The 14,306-nt window shown below is 37.3% G+C and overlaps 1 long non-coding RNA gene across 7 annotated transcripts in view; it reads left to right on the forward strand.

Annotated features, from left to right (window-relative positions):
* Positions 1-14,306, forward strand: part of LOC101798800 (uncharacterized) — a 408,273-nt gene that overhangs the window by 336,628 nt on the left and 57,339 nt on the right. For 5 of the 7 annotated variants that reach the window (XR_005267127.2, XR_005267130.2, XR_005267128.2 and 2 more), the window contains one exon: positions 2,846-2,903. The exons of the other annotated variants lie outside the window; for them this stretch is intronic. This is a non-coding gene — a long non-coding RNA (uncharacterized lncRNA). The remainder of the gene's footprint in view (positions 1-2,845; positions 2,904-14,306) is intronic. 7 annotated transcript variants of the gene reach the window in all.

Consider the following 14,306-nt stretch of genomic DNA (forward strand, 5'->3'; position numbering starts at 1 on the left):
AAATTTTTGCCATAGTGTGTAACTTTTGATGTTTTTACCTTTAGCTTTTGAAATCAGTCTGGAAGCAGACTTCTTTTTGTCTCTCTTGATTATAGAGATAAGACTGAAAGTATGCATCTTAAATGTGCTGACCCTAAAAGCAATGAAAAATATCAATGCAGTAGTGCTTTGAATAAATTATCGCCATTTTAAAGCTATTTATAGTGTTTAATTCACTATGTTTTTTATATTAACAGTCAGCAATAGGAGTCTTTCTGAGTTATGCTTCATGTGGCTGAGCTATAACAACATGTTTTAGGGGTCGTCTTTTGCTCCCATTCACTCCCCTCTGACTGGTGCTTGGGCTGGGGCTCTGGGCACCGTGTGGATCCTTTCCTCTGAGATCCTTCCTTTCCTCTCACGGGAACTCCTGCAGACAAATTTGGCTTTCACAGAGCTCTTCTGAGGCAAGCAGAGTCAAACTTCCTTACGAGTGGTATAGATAGGCCAATATGTGAATTTCTATTAATAAAAGTGTCCAAAAATAGTAAGATCAATAAGGCCAAAGACAACCCCCAATAAATAAATAAATAAAAATCACTAAAATAAATAAAAATCACTAAAACAAACAAAACAACAGATTAACAGTTCAGAAGGGTGAAAATCCTGTATTTTGGAAAAAAAAAAATCTCTCAACTCAGGAAGGTTTTTCTCCTTCTGAGGTTTGGTAATATTGATGCTGCTGGATTTGCATCCACGTGAACAGCAGCTGGACAGTAGCGGGACAAGAGTCCATCAGGAAGAGACATCACTTTCAAAAGTGACTCTTCAGGGAGATTGCTGAACTAATTTCCTACCAAAGTAGCAAAAAACGGGCAGCTTGATACAGTCCTAAGCTGTATTTCTGCCAGGAAGCTGTGTTCATGGTAGAAAGTCATCTCTTCCCATATAACCGTATATCTCAGCATACCAGGAGCTCGGAGAATGAGGAACAGGCGATTTCAAAGGCAGGTTTCCTGATATATAAAGACTTCATTAAAGCTATCAGAAATCCTGTAGCCAAGTGTGCTGATCATCAGCGAATCCACTCTCTCCTGACAGAAGCGTGCACATCTGCATGTTTCGTTGCAGTTTATAGGCCTGCGTTTGCATCGCTGTAGTACTTAATGCCTTGCAAATATTAACAAATCGAGCTTCACAACATCCTGAGAGGTAATGTCAGGAAAGCATCACATAAATATTTTAATCTCTCCTCTTGCAGTAGAACTTTCACTTCCCTTGCACACATCCTTTATGTTTGTTGAACTTGTATTTATTAGTCTAAGTTTTCTTAAACCAAAACAAAACAGTAATTTATCTAGTTTATTTCTTTCAAAATGGTGTTCTTAAAGTACATCTTGCAGATAGATTATCTGTCCCTCACAGCAAAGCCTCACAATGGGAGCCTAATAATTGCTCTTTTTCTAATTTCACTAAATGAGTTATAATTATTTTATGTCTGTTTTATGGTTAGTGAATAGTATTAACCTAAGCTCTAATTATAATATAGCTTTCAAAGAAATGTATGGACACTAAATTGATAGACTGCCAGCTTATGTAGGAACATCACATAAAGCAGATATACAGCTAATAGTTTAAGGCATAGCATGTTAAAATTCAGGGGCACAACTTGTTCATGAATAAGTAACAGGGTGTAAATTCATTGACTATCTTTTTTACTAGATCAAACAGAGAAGCACATGATTAATACACGCCAAAATGAAAGTACAGTTAAAGTTGAATGCTATTTATACTTATATAGAGAGTTTCAAAATCTTGATCTGAATCTGAAAGTCAGGTTAGTCAACACTATAATGATGGATATTACATCTCTTGTGTTATGATTTGTCCTGTCTGAGACAGAAAGAGCATTTTGAATATTATTGCTATAACATACCTCATTTTATTCCATGCATAAAGTGGTTGCCCACCAAATATTCCCTTATTGTCAGATGTGGCTGAAGGTCAAAACGTTAAAAATCATTTTAATGTGTATGCATCTTTATATAGCTTCTACCTACCACAGATACAACCTACCCCTGCCATCTGGCTGCAGGCGGGTAGCCGTGGAGCCTCATCCCTGTGCAGGTGTGGAGGAGCCCAAATCCTTCTCACTTCTGCAGGGTGCAGAGCCCCAGTGCCCAGCACCAGAGCTGCCCCTCCAGCAGGAACTCCTAGGCTGCCTGGGCCAAAGGAGAAAAGCAGAGAGCCCCTTTCTGTAGTCCTTTAGGTCACTAAAGCCCCATCGACTGTGCTAGGTAATAGTGAACTTTTTCCAATTTTATTGTAAGTAGTGTTAGTATAACTTACATAAAAATCCACAAAAAACAAACCAACCAAACCACAAAACACCAAAACAACAACAACAAAACCACAACAAGCACACCAGAAAAAAAGTGAGAATGTCCTTCCCCAGAAGTGCTCCTTCCCAGTGAGAGACCCTCAATATATGTGACATGAATTGATCCTGGATTTAGATTTGAAATGTCACTTGCAGACTTGTAGTTAAAGAGCGCTGTTTGAATTAGCTTCAGACTAAACAAATTAGATGTGTAAAACACACCTGGCTCTTATCTAGCTAACAGCTAAACCTTGGACTATGAGAACTAAATAAAACCTATGAGCCATTTCCTGGCCACTATGTGAGATTTTCCCTTAAGTTTATTTTTTAAGCCTCAGTGTCTGTTTCTTAATTACTTAAAGGTCCGTGGATTCATTCTGTTGTATGAAATCAAATATAAATTGTTTACTAGATTTAAGGGGGCAAGGAGATTATGCACTTTCTTATTTTTAATATTTCTCTCTCCTATCTGCTGTGGCTGGACAGAAATTTCAAGCAACAGTTCTTGGAAACCATATGGAGATCAGCCTGGGAGTTTTGCAAGGTAAGGGACTGCCTGCGATGCCAGGATGTCTGGCTGGGTGCAGAGATTTGCATCTTTTCTGTTTTGAAATTATTCTATTGTAACAATTTTCATTTTAGTTTAGTTTGGCAATACGTCCTTGTTTCTAAAGGTGTCTACACTTATTAGACTACAGAAAATATTTACTTTTCTAAAGGGCAGCTTAACCTTTGTTTAAATTTGAGGTGAGCAAAAGGTCATTGTAATTATTTGCTGCATTATTTGTGTCACATCTGAGTTACTATGAAGGCTGAACATGCACTGCCCTTTATTAAGAAACTTAACAAAACCCAGTGCAACCACATTTTTTGCATTTAGCAAATATTTTACTGAACTGATGGCAGTTACAGAAAACTTTCACCATGCAGGCTCTGACTGGGGCTAAGTTAGCAGAAGACATAGAGATTTGAGGTGACAGTCACAGCCAGTTTGATTTAAATATCTTGTGGCTGGGAAAAGGGAAATTTAGGTTCAAGCCTTCCTGATAAAGAGCTGCAGAGCAGTGAAATTGCAGCAGTGATGGAAGCACCACAGCAAAGGTGACTTCATGGGAACATCACGTTGATTCTGCTGAGGAAGCAATCCCAAGGCCTACTTTCCCATAAATTTCCAAAAACATATTTTTCTCATAATTTACATAAGAAGTAAGGTAGAAGAAATATGCAATATTATATATATGAACTATAGCTGAATGTTTCACATCACCCTTACGGGTAGGAGCATTTGCATGTGTTGCAGAAGGCTGAGAGTCACTCCTGGAGGCAGCTTCACCACGGGTGGCTGTGATAGATGGCATTCCACTTTGGAAAGCCACTATCACCCTCTTGTTTTGTTGCTATTGACTTGTTGCAGTTTTTCTGGCCTAATGTATACTATGTTTTCTCGTGTAAATAAAGCTGCTGCCTCTACCTTGGTTGGAAGTTTTGATCCAATAGATAATGAATCTCTAATCTCATTTGAGACAAAAAACAAATGCCTTTGCCATAGAAATTGCCTTTTAAGTAGAGCAAACAAACATGTAACTACTGTTAGATTAGTATGTCTGGCTAGAGTCTGAAGAAAGTTTCACTTGACCATGCTTGCACACAGCAAACGTGTGTTGCAAACATCTTCAGGAGAAGAAACACCACAGTGAATTTAGATGGACCAAAGTATCATAGTATTCAAGGCTCAATAATACGCTTTACATTGTGATGTTACAAGTAAATTATTCAAATGGGTAGAAAGTATTCCAGGAAGTACAAAATATTTCATGTCCTTATTCAAGGTACAAGCCTTGTTTGCATCAGTGACAAACTGATGCTGCTCTCTGCAGAGAAGCATGCAAATGAGATCAGGATGGCTTTAGCTCCAACCCGTGTAAAATGGGAAAGGGAAGAATGAGATCCAACCAGATCAGAAAAGAAACTGGAATTTGGTCAAGGCAGAGGAGTGACTCCGTTGTTCCTTGGGAATGTGCCATGTAATGTTTGACAGGTGACCTGCCCCTCTAGACTCAGCAGGAGCTGGTAACAGAAAGATGCTCTGAAGGGCAGAGTGTATGTAGAGATCAAGCTCTAATTTAAAGCCAAAAAAACTTTGCTTGAATTTGTTCCTTGGAAAATATCCCAAAAGCAGCTTATTGTGATAGACTGAGTGTAAATAACCAGCACCTTCCAAGCTATATCCCGTGATAAAACATGGTAGCCGGGAAAGGTTATTGCTCCATCTCATCACTCAGATGGTTTTATATCTGCATGGCAAAGTAGCAAAAATATATGGATCTGGAAGTGCTTGATACATGGGGTATTCAGAGCATGCTTTTCTTTATTTGTGTATATTTATAGTCACCAACTAAAGGAGCGTTGACCCTTTGATAGATTAATCTAATGTACTTCAGATACAGTAACACAAGTAAAATGACTTTGACAGTGAGTCCACTTGTTAGTGCTTGAGTTACTATGCAAGTGGAGGAAATGATAGGCCTTCGGTTCAAAAATCTTTCCCCAAAATCAGCCTGGCTGCCAAAGTACACTGCTATATTGAGCTGGTCCTATCTTTCCAGTAAATAGAGTTTTTTGTCTTTCACTCAACAAGTTCCTTTTAACAACATCCATTTAAAAACATCAAAGAGGAGACGGAGGTGGGAGCACATAGCCAGCAATTGCGAGGCAGAACCAGATTGCACAGACCTCAAAGGGTCAGGTGAGAGTATTGCTCTGTGGAAATACCAATGTGAGCAAGGGGAAGCAGGGAGAAAGCTCTGGGTGACCTCCCAGTGGGAGATGAGCGTGCAGGACTGCAGTGAGAGTTCACCTTGGTAAAGGTCCCCCATGGGGTGGGAGCCTGTGCTAGCCCTGTGCAGTGGCTTTGTTCTGCAGATAATGTGATGGGGGCTCAGCTGGAAGTGATGCCATTTTTCTTGTCACTGTGGATCAAGTCAGTTTTCTAAAAACACCCAAGCTCTTAAAAAAAAAAAATATATATATATTTTTTGAAGGAGCTGCCAGCAAGACAGAAGTCTCAGATCAGAAGTTTTCTTGTAAAAATCCTGGGGAGTATTGTTAACCTGCAGTGTGTGTTTGGTGACATGTCAATCTTCCAGCAATGCTGCTCTGGCTAGGAAATGATAATTTATTGAGGTCAGTAGGTTAATGGGTTGGGCTACGTGCTACCAATTGGTACACATAAAATATATTTGGTTCTGTGACATACCTAAAAGGTTTTCAATAGAGAGAGGCTTGCAGTAAAATGTGTGATGAGTTGTTCCATTATTTTTCTCTGAGAGCACTTTTTTTCTTTAAAAGATAAAGAAAAAGGAGACAAATTTAACGTTTGAAAAAAAAGCTGGATAGCTGTTATGTTGCAGATGTGTGTTTTATAGTTTAATTTTTTGTGTGTGAAAAAGCAGTTGGGATTCTAAGCAGACATGATGTAGAGCAATTTAAAATTAATAGAGCACTTCAAATTTTTAGGAGCACTTTAAGTTAGAAGTGATCTTGGTTTTGGGCAGGCTCAGTGCAAAAAGACGTAAAATTATGAAAGAGCTCCAGGTATACCAGAACACAGCAGTGTGAAAGCAAACACCACTATAGCTGATTGGGACAAAGCATATTACTTAAAAATGCAACAAAGCAAAAATTCAAACAGCAAAATTTGCCATAATATTCTTTCAGTATATTTATTTGGCTTCAATTATTCTCTTATTTTAAAGATACAATATGAGAAGGAATTTAGGTTCTCAGAGAAGCATCTTCAGAAAAAAATATCACTAAATATGCAGAAATTCTGCTCTCATCTGTGTGTCCCCCCGTGGGCTGTCAGTCCCTCCCGCAGGGGAAGCAGGCTATTGATCAGTGCAGCCAAGGTATCTGCCAGCCCCGGCCCGGCTTTCCTAGGTGAAGGAGCAGGGTGATGCACAAGGAGACATGCTCGTTATTGAGTTTCTCAAAGGCCACAGGGCGAGACTGAGCTAATAAATTATCTTCTAAAGTAAGTAAATGCTTCTGCTGCCTCGTGCCCTCCCATCAGCCTAGCACAATATTTTCTGGGTGCTATGCCACTGTCCAAAGACAGGAGTTTTTCTTGCTGGGCCACAATTGCCAAAGTTTTGCTTTTTTTTTTTTTTTTTTAAGTTTACATACTTTTTTTTTTTTTTTTTTTTTTTTTTTTTTTTTTATCGCCATCAGCTTCTGTAGAAATGGAAATAAATGAAGTATTTGTAAATGTAAAATTGCTCAGCTTGTCAGAGCCTGGCGTGTGACATTCTGTGGGGGACCCTATGCTTGTGTAGGGAAGTCTCTAGGGCAGAGAATGCCCGTGGTGGTAAAGGAGCATTTTTCTTCAGTTGTTATTACCCCAGACTTAAATGCTTGATCTGTATCATGTCCATGCTGCATGTGTTTAAAGCAGGCCTGAATTGCCCTCTGAATTCATCCCCTTACCAACTTGTCCATCTAGATCAGTTACCGAAGTAGCAATATCCACTATGGCCCTCCAGAAACCAAGGAGCATCAGTCACCTGTCAGGCAGCTGGGGCTGGCGTCGTCGATCAGATGTACAAGGCACACAGCAAGTCTCAGACAGGTGGTGCAGTGAGAGAGAAACCAGTGACCCGGCTGAACCTGAGGGGTAGGCAGTGGAAACACGGGGAGTTTGGCGGGTGAGACAGGAAATGTCAGCTCCATTCCCTGGGGAAATAATTGCGAGTAACCCCCAGTTTGTAAAATGTATGTGCTCTGTTAAACAGGGCCTGTATTTTCTCATTGTTTATGTAGCACCTAAAATCCTAAAAACGTGACACTACTCGGATACAATACAAAATGTATTCTTATTATCCATAGCCATAAGGATAAAATCTTTAATGGTTTTGAAACACTCCACACCAACTGAAAGACAGAATAAATATCTGGATACATAGATTTTAGGTATCTTATACTTTTTATTGCGTCAGAAATGTCAAATAGCTCTGACTACAGCACCTCAGATAAATTCATAGCTGTGGTATTTCTCTGAGTGATTTAGTAAGTAACCAAAATTACTCATCACTCTCAAGAAATTAAGCATAAAGTATTGTGTGTCTCCTTAATGCCAGGTTCATTTTACTTTTGTATTGATTCACATTGTTTGCTATTTTGCTGTACAGTTTTTGCATTATTAAAGGATGTGTTTTCTGATACTGCATGCAAGTCCTTATCCCATTGGACAAGGCTCGTTGCAAATGTAATCATGAAAAAAAGTAATCCCTCCCTGAAAGGCCTGTCCCCTCCATATTTCTCACGGTTACATATATTACCATATAGTAGATTTTTTTCAATGTCTATCTGCACATACAGACACCCATGTCTACCTCACAGAGAAAAATCCTGCATATTTTTAATAAAGGTGCAGCTAATAGTGTTTGATACAAATGAGATATTCTCTATTAAATTTTAATAGGAACTATCTTTTTGCTCTCCCATATATTCCTGTATATATGGTATGGTTTTATGGGCTAAGCTCTAGTGGATAATTTAAAAAAAAAAATCTATATGAAATTACAAAGAGTATTTCTCAAAGTGTTTTGTTTTATATACGTGCATTATAAATAGATAACTACATGTGCACATTTGATTTTTCTTGTTTATATTAAAAATGACAATGAGATTTTAAAACATACACACTGTTTTATAGCTAAAACAAAGACAGCGATTATGGGTCCCCTACCTCCTCTGAACTGGGAAGCACCTTGTTTGTCAAACTTTACACAAAAATGCGTTCACCATCACATACCTTGCAATGCCTGATCTGTCTCCATTTTCTATACTGCAAACTGAAATAGTAAAACAGCTGTGGAAAACTGTAACAGAAGTTCAGGACTTGGACGTGTTCTGTACATCGGTTTCCCTTTTTGTGCCAGTGTCGTAACAGGGGCTAGTTGGAGATCTGATGTGTAAAAAAGGAGTAGTTATTGCATGTGTTCCTTGCCTTCTGACATCAATCTCCTAATAGAAAGGCAAGTCATTTAATAACAGGGGTTTATAGTACTAAAGTACTTCTAAATGAACGGGGGAAGATAATCACATGGTGAGGGCTGTCTTCTCCAGTTTGCATGATAACGCACCACTCAGGCCCTGGGACAGGACCAAGGTAAACTGAAATAAGGATTAACTGACAATAGCAAAGGCTAATTTACAGAAACCACATGAGGAGTTCCTGAGCACTGCCCAGATAACAAAAATATTATCAACACTGTTTACAGTGAAGTAAGTCAGTTTATTAGTTGGAGTGCTTCATTATGTATAAAAGATGCCAATGATAGTCTCCTAGTCAAAATAAACAGGCATAAAGTGTTCCACATATACAGTTTGTAGAGAACAGTTACTTTGCTATTTATTTAATAATTGACCATAAATGGAGTCAAAGTGCAAAGGGAAAAAAAAAACTAAAAAAAGCAGCACACTAAGGGCTTTTTGAAAGATTGATAAATAATGTGGAATCTCAATTAGGCTTTAGAAGGAATGCAGATATTAAAAATTTGGTCAAGAATCTAATTAGCTGGAGGTAATTAAACAGTCTCACACGGGGTCATTAATCTTTTCCACAGACCTTTGATGTTTTGCACACTGTCTTCTAGTCATTAATAAAATTCATAACACTCCTCTTTGTGGTGTTTTATCATCGTGTTTTTCTCTGTAAGAGCATAGAGCAAGTGTCATTGTATCACAAGGGCCTTACTTTAGTTAATTTCTTTTTTTCTGCTTGTTAGACTTAACTCTTTCTTGAACAAAATGATGCTGATTTCAACCAGAAGTTTAAGACAGGTTTTAAATCCCTGATATGCTCTCATAAATAGCTTTCAGAATGCATAAGTTAAGAAATAAACTAAATGTTTCTGACACATCTGTGAAATAAGAAACTTTTTTTTTTTTTCAAATCTATTTCCTCTGTCCAGTTGTTAATTTTGCAACCTGGTTCATGTATTAGTCATATCTATTTCAGAAAAAGTGAAGAATTTTATTTTGCTTTCATTCTTTACCTTGGGTTTCTCTTGATGGCAAGTCCCTCGGAGGCATAACCTGTAGTGTGCAGTTAATTTTAGTGGTGAAACCAGGGAGCTCTTGAGGACAGCGCTGGGATAGAAGTGAGGAATAATTATGAAAAAGAACTAAGGAAAATGGAAATTTGTTGAACGTGACTGATTTTATGTACAGGCTCGAAAAGGAAGCAGTACAGTACTTCAATAATGCATTATCCTGACATATTTCAAAGACAAACTGGATTCAAGAATAGCTGAATTTAAAAGGCAGGAAAGCTACAAAGGGTGCTTTTGGAAGATATAAAGATATGATTTCTATTACAAATATTAATATACATACATGCGGTGTGTGCATTCTATATTTATAGATGTTTGTATTACAAGACCTACATTTATGAGGTGTTATGTAGAGTTGTATGGTTGTGTCTAAATAAAAAGATATATAAATGGTTTGTTAATGAAATGTTTGTGTCTATACAATGACATTTCACATTTTAGGTGACTGCATTTCTGAAACAGACGAATGCCTTGTTTCACGAGGCAGTTGTAGATTTTGCATTTCCTTCAAAACCGTTTCAGGCACTTGCTCACTGGCGGTGAGGATGTCCTGGACATAACAAGGATGCAGAAACTGAACTGATACTTTGCAGTCCTTCAGGTAGAAGAGCCTGATGCAAAGCTGCATTGCATCATTTGCTGTGAGATGTGTAGAAAATGTGCCTTTCCTTTCTACAAGTGAAGAAATGTAAAGTGGTGTTTAAATATGATGATAAATGGCAACAATTGAAAATGTTGATAGGGATCATTTCTGTGTTTTTATGACTTCCTGATTTGCACAGCTGAAATGCAGCAGATTTGTGCCTAAAAAGCTGGATGATTTTATCTCCTATTTTAGAAAGAAATCACACTTGATACCATTTCAGTGGGAAGAGGAATTAATGAGAGACAGGAATGAAAATATCTAAGAGTACATAGTTATCTGGAGCAATCATGTTCTGAGCCTGTGAAGTGTTGTTCCTTTCGTTTTGTATGTTCTGTTCTGACATATTTGTCTGCTAATTCTCTGTCACTACTTGAAGTTGCTACTTTCCTACACCATCTCCTATTAAGTTCATATCCAAGATACAGCGTAATGCTGTACAGAGCAGAAAAATATAGGATGCATAGTTACAGGGTTTTGGGTGAAAAATACCATTTTATTTTCTCAAATGGAATTAAAATATAAAAGTTTGTGCCTCATTTTCTCAGAGGAAGGAAATGATAGCAGTTATTTCTATATTACTAGTAAAAATGTTTTAATTTAAGAATATCAAACCAACTATAAAGTATTTTCCAGTGATCTAGTTAAAATGAATGAGAGATGGACGTTGAAGATTGTTCTTACATATTTATTGCAAGTTGAAAACAAGGCCTACCAGTCTCTCTTTTATACTTGTTATCCAGGAAAAAAAATACTGTTTTTTACCTATTTAAGGCTATTGCTACGGCCAAAAATTTAATGAATTGATATATTCACAAGATGAAGAGAATGAAAACTGAGAGGCTGCAAAAAGAAACTCTTGTTAAAACTGCTGCTTTTTTTTTTTTTTTTTTTTTTTTTTTTCCCCTAAACGTTCATGCATTTTCAGTGAGTAATTAACTTTTCAATAAGGACATCATCTTTAGTGATTTGACCTAGCTTTCTTTCACAATATGGAACACCTAATAACCACTGGAGTTCCACACAGAAAATAAAAGACTGTCAGCAATGCTCCTGTTGCTTCCAAAGTAAGTAAGGAAACAAATAATAACAAACAAACAGAAAAAAAAGCAAAAAACACTCGCCTGCTCCTTCCCTCTTCAAAAAAAAAAATAAAAAAAAAAATCCAGATTTCTAAGGCTTTAGATTTCTGTTTCTTTTGTATCAGAAATAAACTAAAACAGCCTTAATCTTTAAATAAAGGTTGCACATAACGATCAACTTTAAGTAAATTGCAGGTGCCAACTTCTAAGACCTCTTTTCAAAATGATGTTAATGAAATCCATAGGTGATTTAGACTACTTAATAATAATGAGATTGATACTAGGAACCCTCACATTGGCAACAATTTGATAATTGTCTGAGCAGGAAGAACTAGCCCTCCCTGGTGGTTTGAAAACATAGCTGAGATTTGAAAATCTGTACAGAGCTCTTACTTAATCTGAGCAATTCTATAATGATGTGAAAAAGTAAGTGTTTTTGATTTAGTGATGTCTATATTTCAAGAGACAAGATGCTGATGATAGAAGAAAAAAAAAAAAAGAAAGCAAAAGATGAATGGCTGGTTTCTGGAGACATCTTTTGGCTTAATATCTAACACCATGTATGTCTGTGTGCATTTCTCTCAGTTTTCCCACTAGTAAAATAGAATACTAATTAGGTTTTGATTACAGTCAGTTTTTAAAGTGTGGAAGGCGCACTCAAATTTTGCTAATACACCGCAATATAAAAGCTGGACACAATCTTTTAAATCTGATGTGCTGCCTGCTATCAGAGCTGATCAGCTGGAAAGAAAGTGTGTACACATTACTTACAAATGTGGTATATTTTTCCCAGTGGTAGAAGCTACCTGGGAGTTTCTGTGTGATGAATAATGAGTCCAATCAAATAATCAGTCAGACTCAGGAATTCTGAGATGGCTTAAAAGTTAAGAGCTGAAGATAAAATTCTTTGATATAGGTGCCAGACAGACTGAGTTTTGCATTTAAAGTCCATAAAGTTTATGTAGGTAAAGATCTGTAAAGGTAAGTGGTAAAATGTGACATACAACCTAGAAATGCCCAGGGGTGGACCTGAATGCCAGTTTCAGAGGCTCTGAATCCACTACTTAAAGGAAGATGCTGCAGGTGAACCACTCTGATCATCTGGGTCTCCATTGCAGACTACCCTACAGGCTACAAGCAAGGATAGAGAGCCTGAACGAGTCTTCTCCACTCTGCTGGCCACAAAATCGCATTCAATTTCATGGCTGGAGAATAAAAAACACCTTTACGCTTAGTTAGGTACAGCGATTTTGTTTTTAGTAGCTAAGAAGTAGCATATGTGTAAAACAACTACTTACACCACTATTTTGCATTCTTAATGCTTGTCCATTAGCAAAATGTATAAAAGTGCTGAGACTTAATGCATTTGATATTTATATATATTTAAAATCCAGTTTAGATACTGTGCATCAATTTTATACTAGTTTTAAGATTAAAACAAACAAACAAACAAAAAACAGAACTGCTGTTGAATTTGCATTTATCAGCATGAAATACGTGTATATCAGTATAGAAAGCAGTCCAAAATGCTGAAACTGTTTCTTTTATATATACATGGGCTGTATTAAATATCCTCTAACTTTAAGGAGAAATATTAGGGAAAAAGTAAAAATAAAAAAGAGAAGCTTTTCATGTAGATGCAATGTATTTATAAAACAGTGATTATTTGTGTATTTATAGTCTTAAGCTGTTAGAAACTCAGCACTGTGGATCAAAAAGTAAAAAGGAATTATCCAATGAATGAACTAATAGGAGTCTTCCTGTAATCTTGAGTTTTGAAGAAATGCATTGCCTAACAACAAACTGACTATTTTAGATCTGAACCAGATCTCATACTTAAAACAAAGCAGCTCCTCAGTAGCAGGAGATAAAAATGGTCAGCGAAAAGTTTCTGCACAAAGTCTATAAATATCTACTAGAATGTCCATTAGATCGAATCAAATATTTCCTTTCAGACATTGTAACTTTCCCTAGACTGAGTTCTGTGAAGTTTTATGTATTCCTGCATGGGGGCTTCAGCCTGAAAAATGAGAAGACAAATGCGTAAATCTTTGGAGGTTCAATGCCACCTCGCAGCTCCCCGGTTAACTGTAAGGTCATCCCGCAAACAGCTGGGCAGAGAGGAAATCCACGGCTCTGGAGCCATTATATCATTTCCTCTTCTGTTTCCTCTCAACTATTTCTGACAGAAAATGGCTAATAATGGGCTATTTGCATAGGGCAATAGGAGAAGGCAAACTAAAGAGCTGTTTTAATGCTAAATTTCCTTTGTAAATGTAGTTATAAAAACTGGACTAAAGAGGGCAGGAGATACTCTATTTAAAAAATAAATGTAGGCAACTGGATAGTAAAACTCTACGGGGAAACAATAATATATATTTCAGTATATAATAAAGTGATTTATTTTCAATAAAATCTGTAAAACTGCTTTAGTTACTTTGACACCTTGATTAACTGGAGTTTCAAAGATATTTGTGTGTGTGCGAACCTTCTTCATCCCAACAGTTCAGAATACTTTATTGCATCTGCTATTGAATATGTATGTTTTAAAAGCATTTGCTGCACTGTAGTTTTACTGGATGTCAGGGACAAAATAGATTAATATTAGACCTCAGCCAGAAAGCATTTCTGTGGCAGTACATGAAATGTAGCACTCTTCACTGCTGACGGTCTCCCTGACTTATTTCTTGGGATCCTTTATACCGAGCTACAGGGTAAATTTATTTCCTATAAAATCACTGATTACTGTGATAAAATCTACCCCTAAAAAGTTTGCAGCCACTGGGGACGTTTGAGATCTTCCTGTACCAAGAATACAACCATCAGTGATATGGTGCTTACCCTACACCCTGCAAAGTCTGGGAGCCTTCGCTGAAGCCTCTCGCAGGGCTTGCAGAGATTTCAGTGCCTATCACTGCACACATGAAGGTCATACGGTGACTGGCACCAAATATTAGCACAGTTGGGAAATTTTGCTTAAGGAGGACATCCTAGCATTGAGAAAGACTTTTATTTATTTATTTTCTTTAATGCACACAATCTTTGTGAGAGCAAGGATGGATGAAATAAGGCTGTGGGAAATGATGGTGACTTTCTGGCTGCAGACC

The sequence above is a fragment of the Anas platyrhynchos genome, chromosome 7 (genome assembly GCF_047663525.1).
Source record: "Anas platyrhynchos isolate ZD024472 breed Pekin duck chromosome 7, IASCAAS_PekinDuck_T2T, whole genome shotgun sequence".
Classification (NCBI taxonomy): Eukaryota; Metazoa; Chordata; class Aves; order Anseriformes; family Anatidae; genus Anas; species Anas platyrhynchos.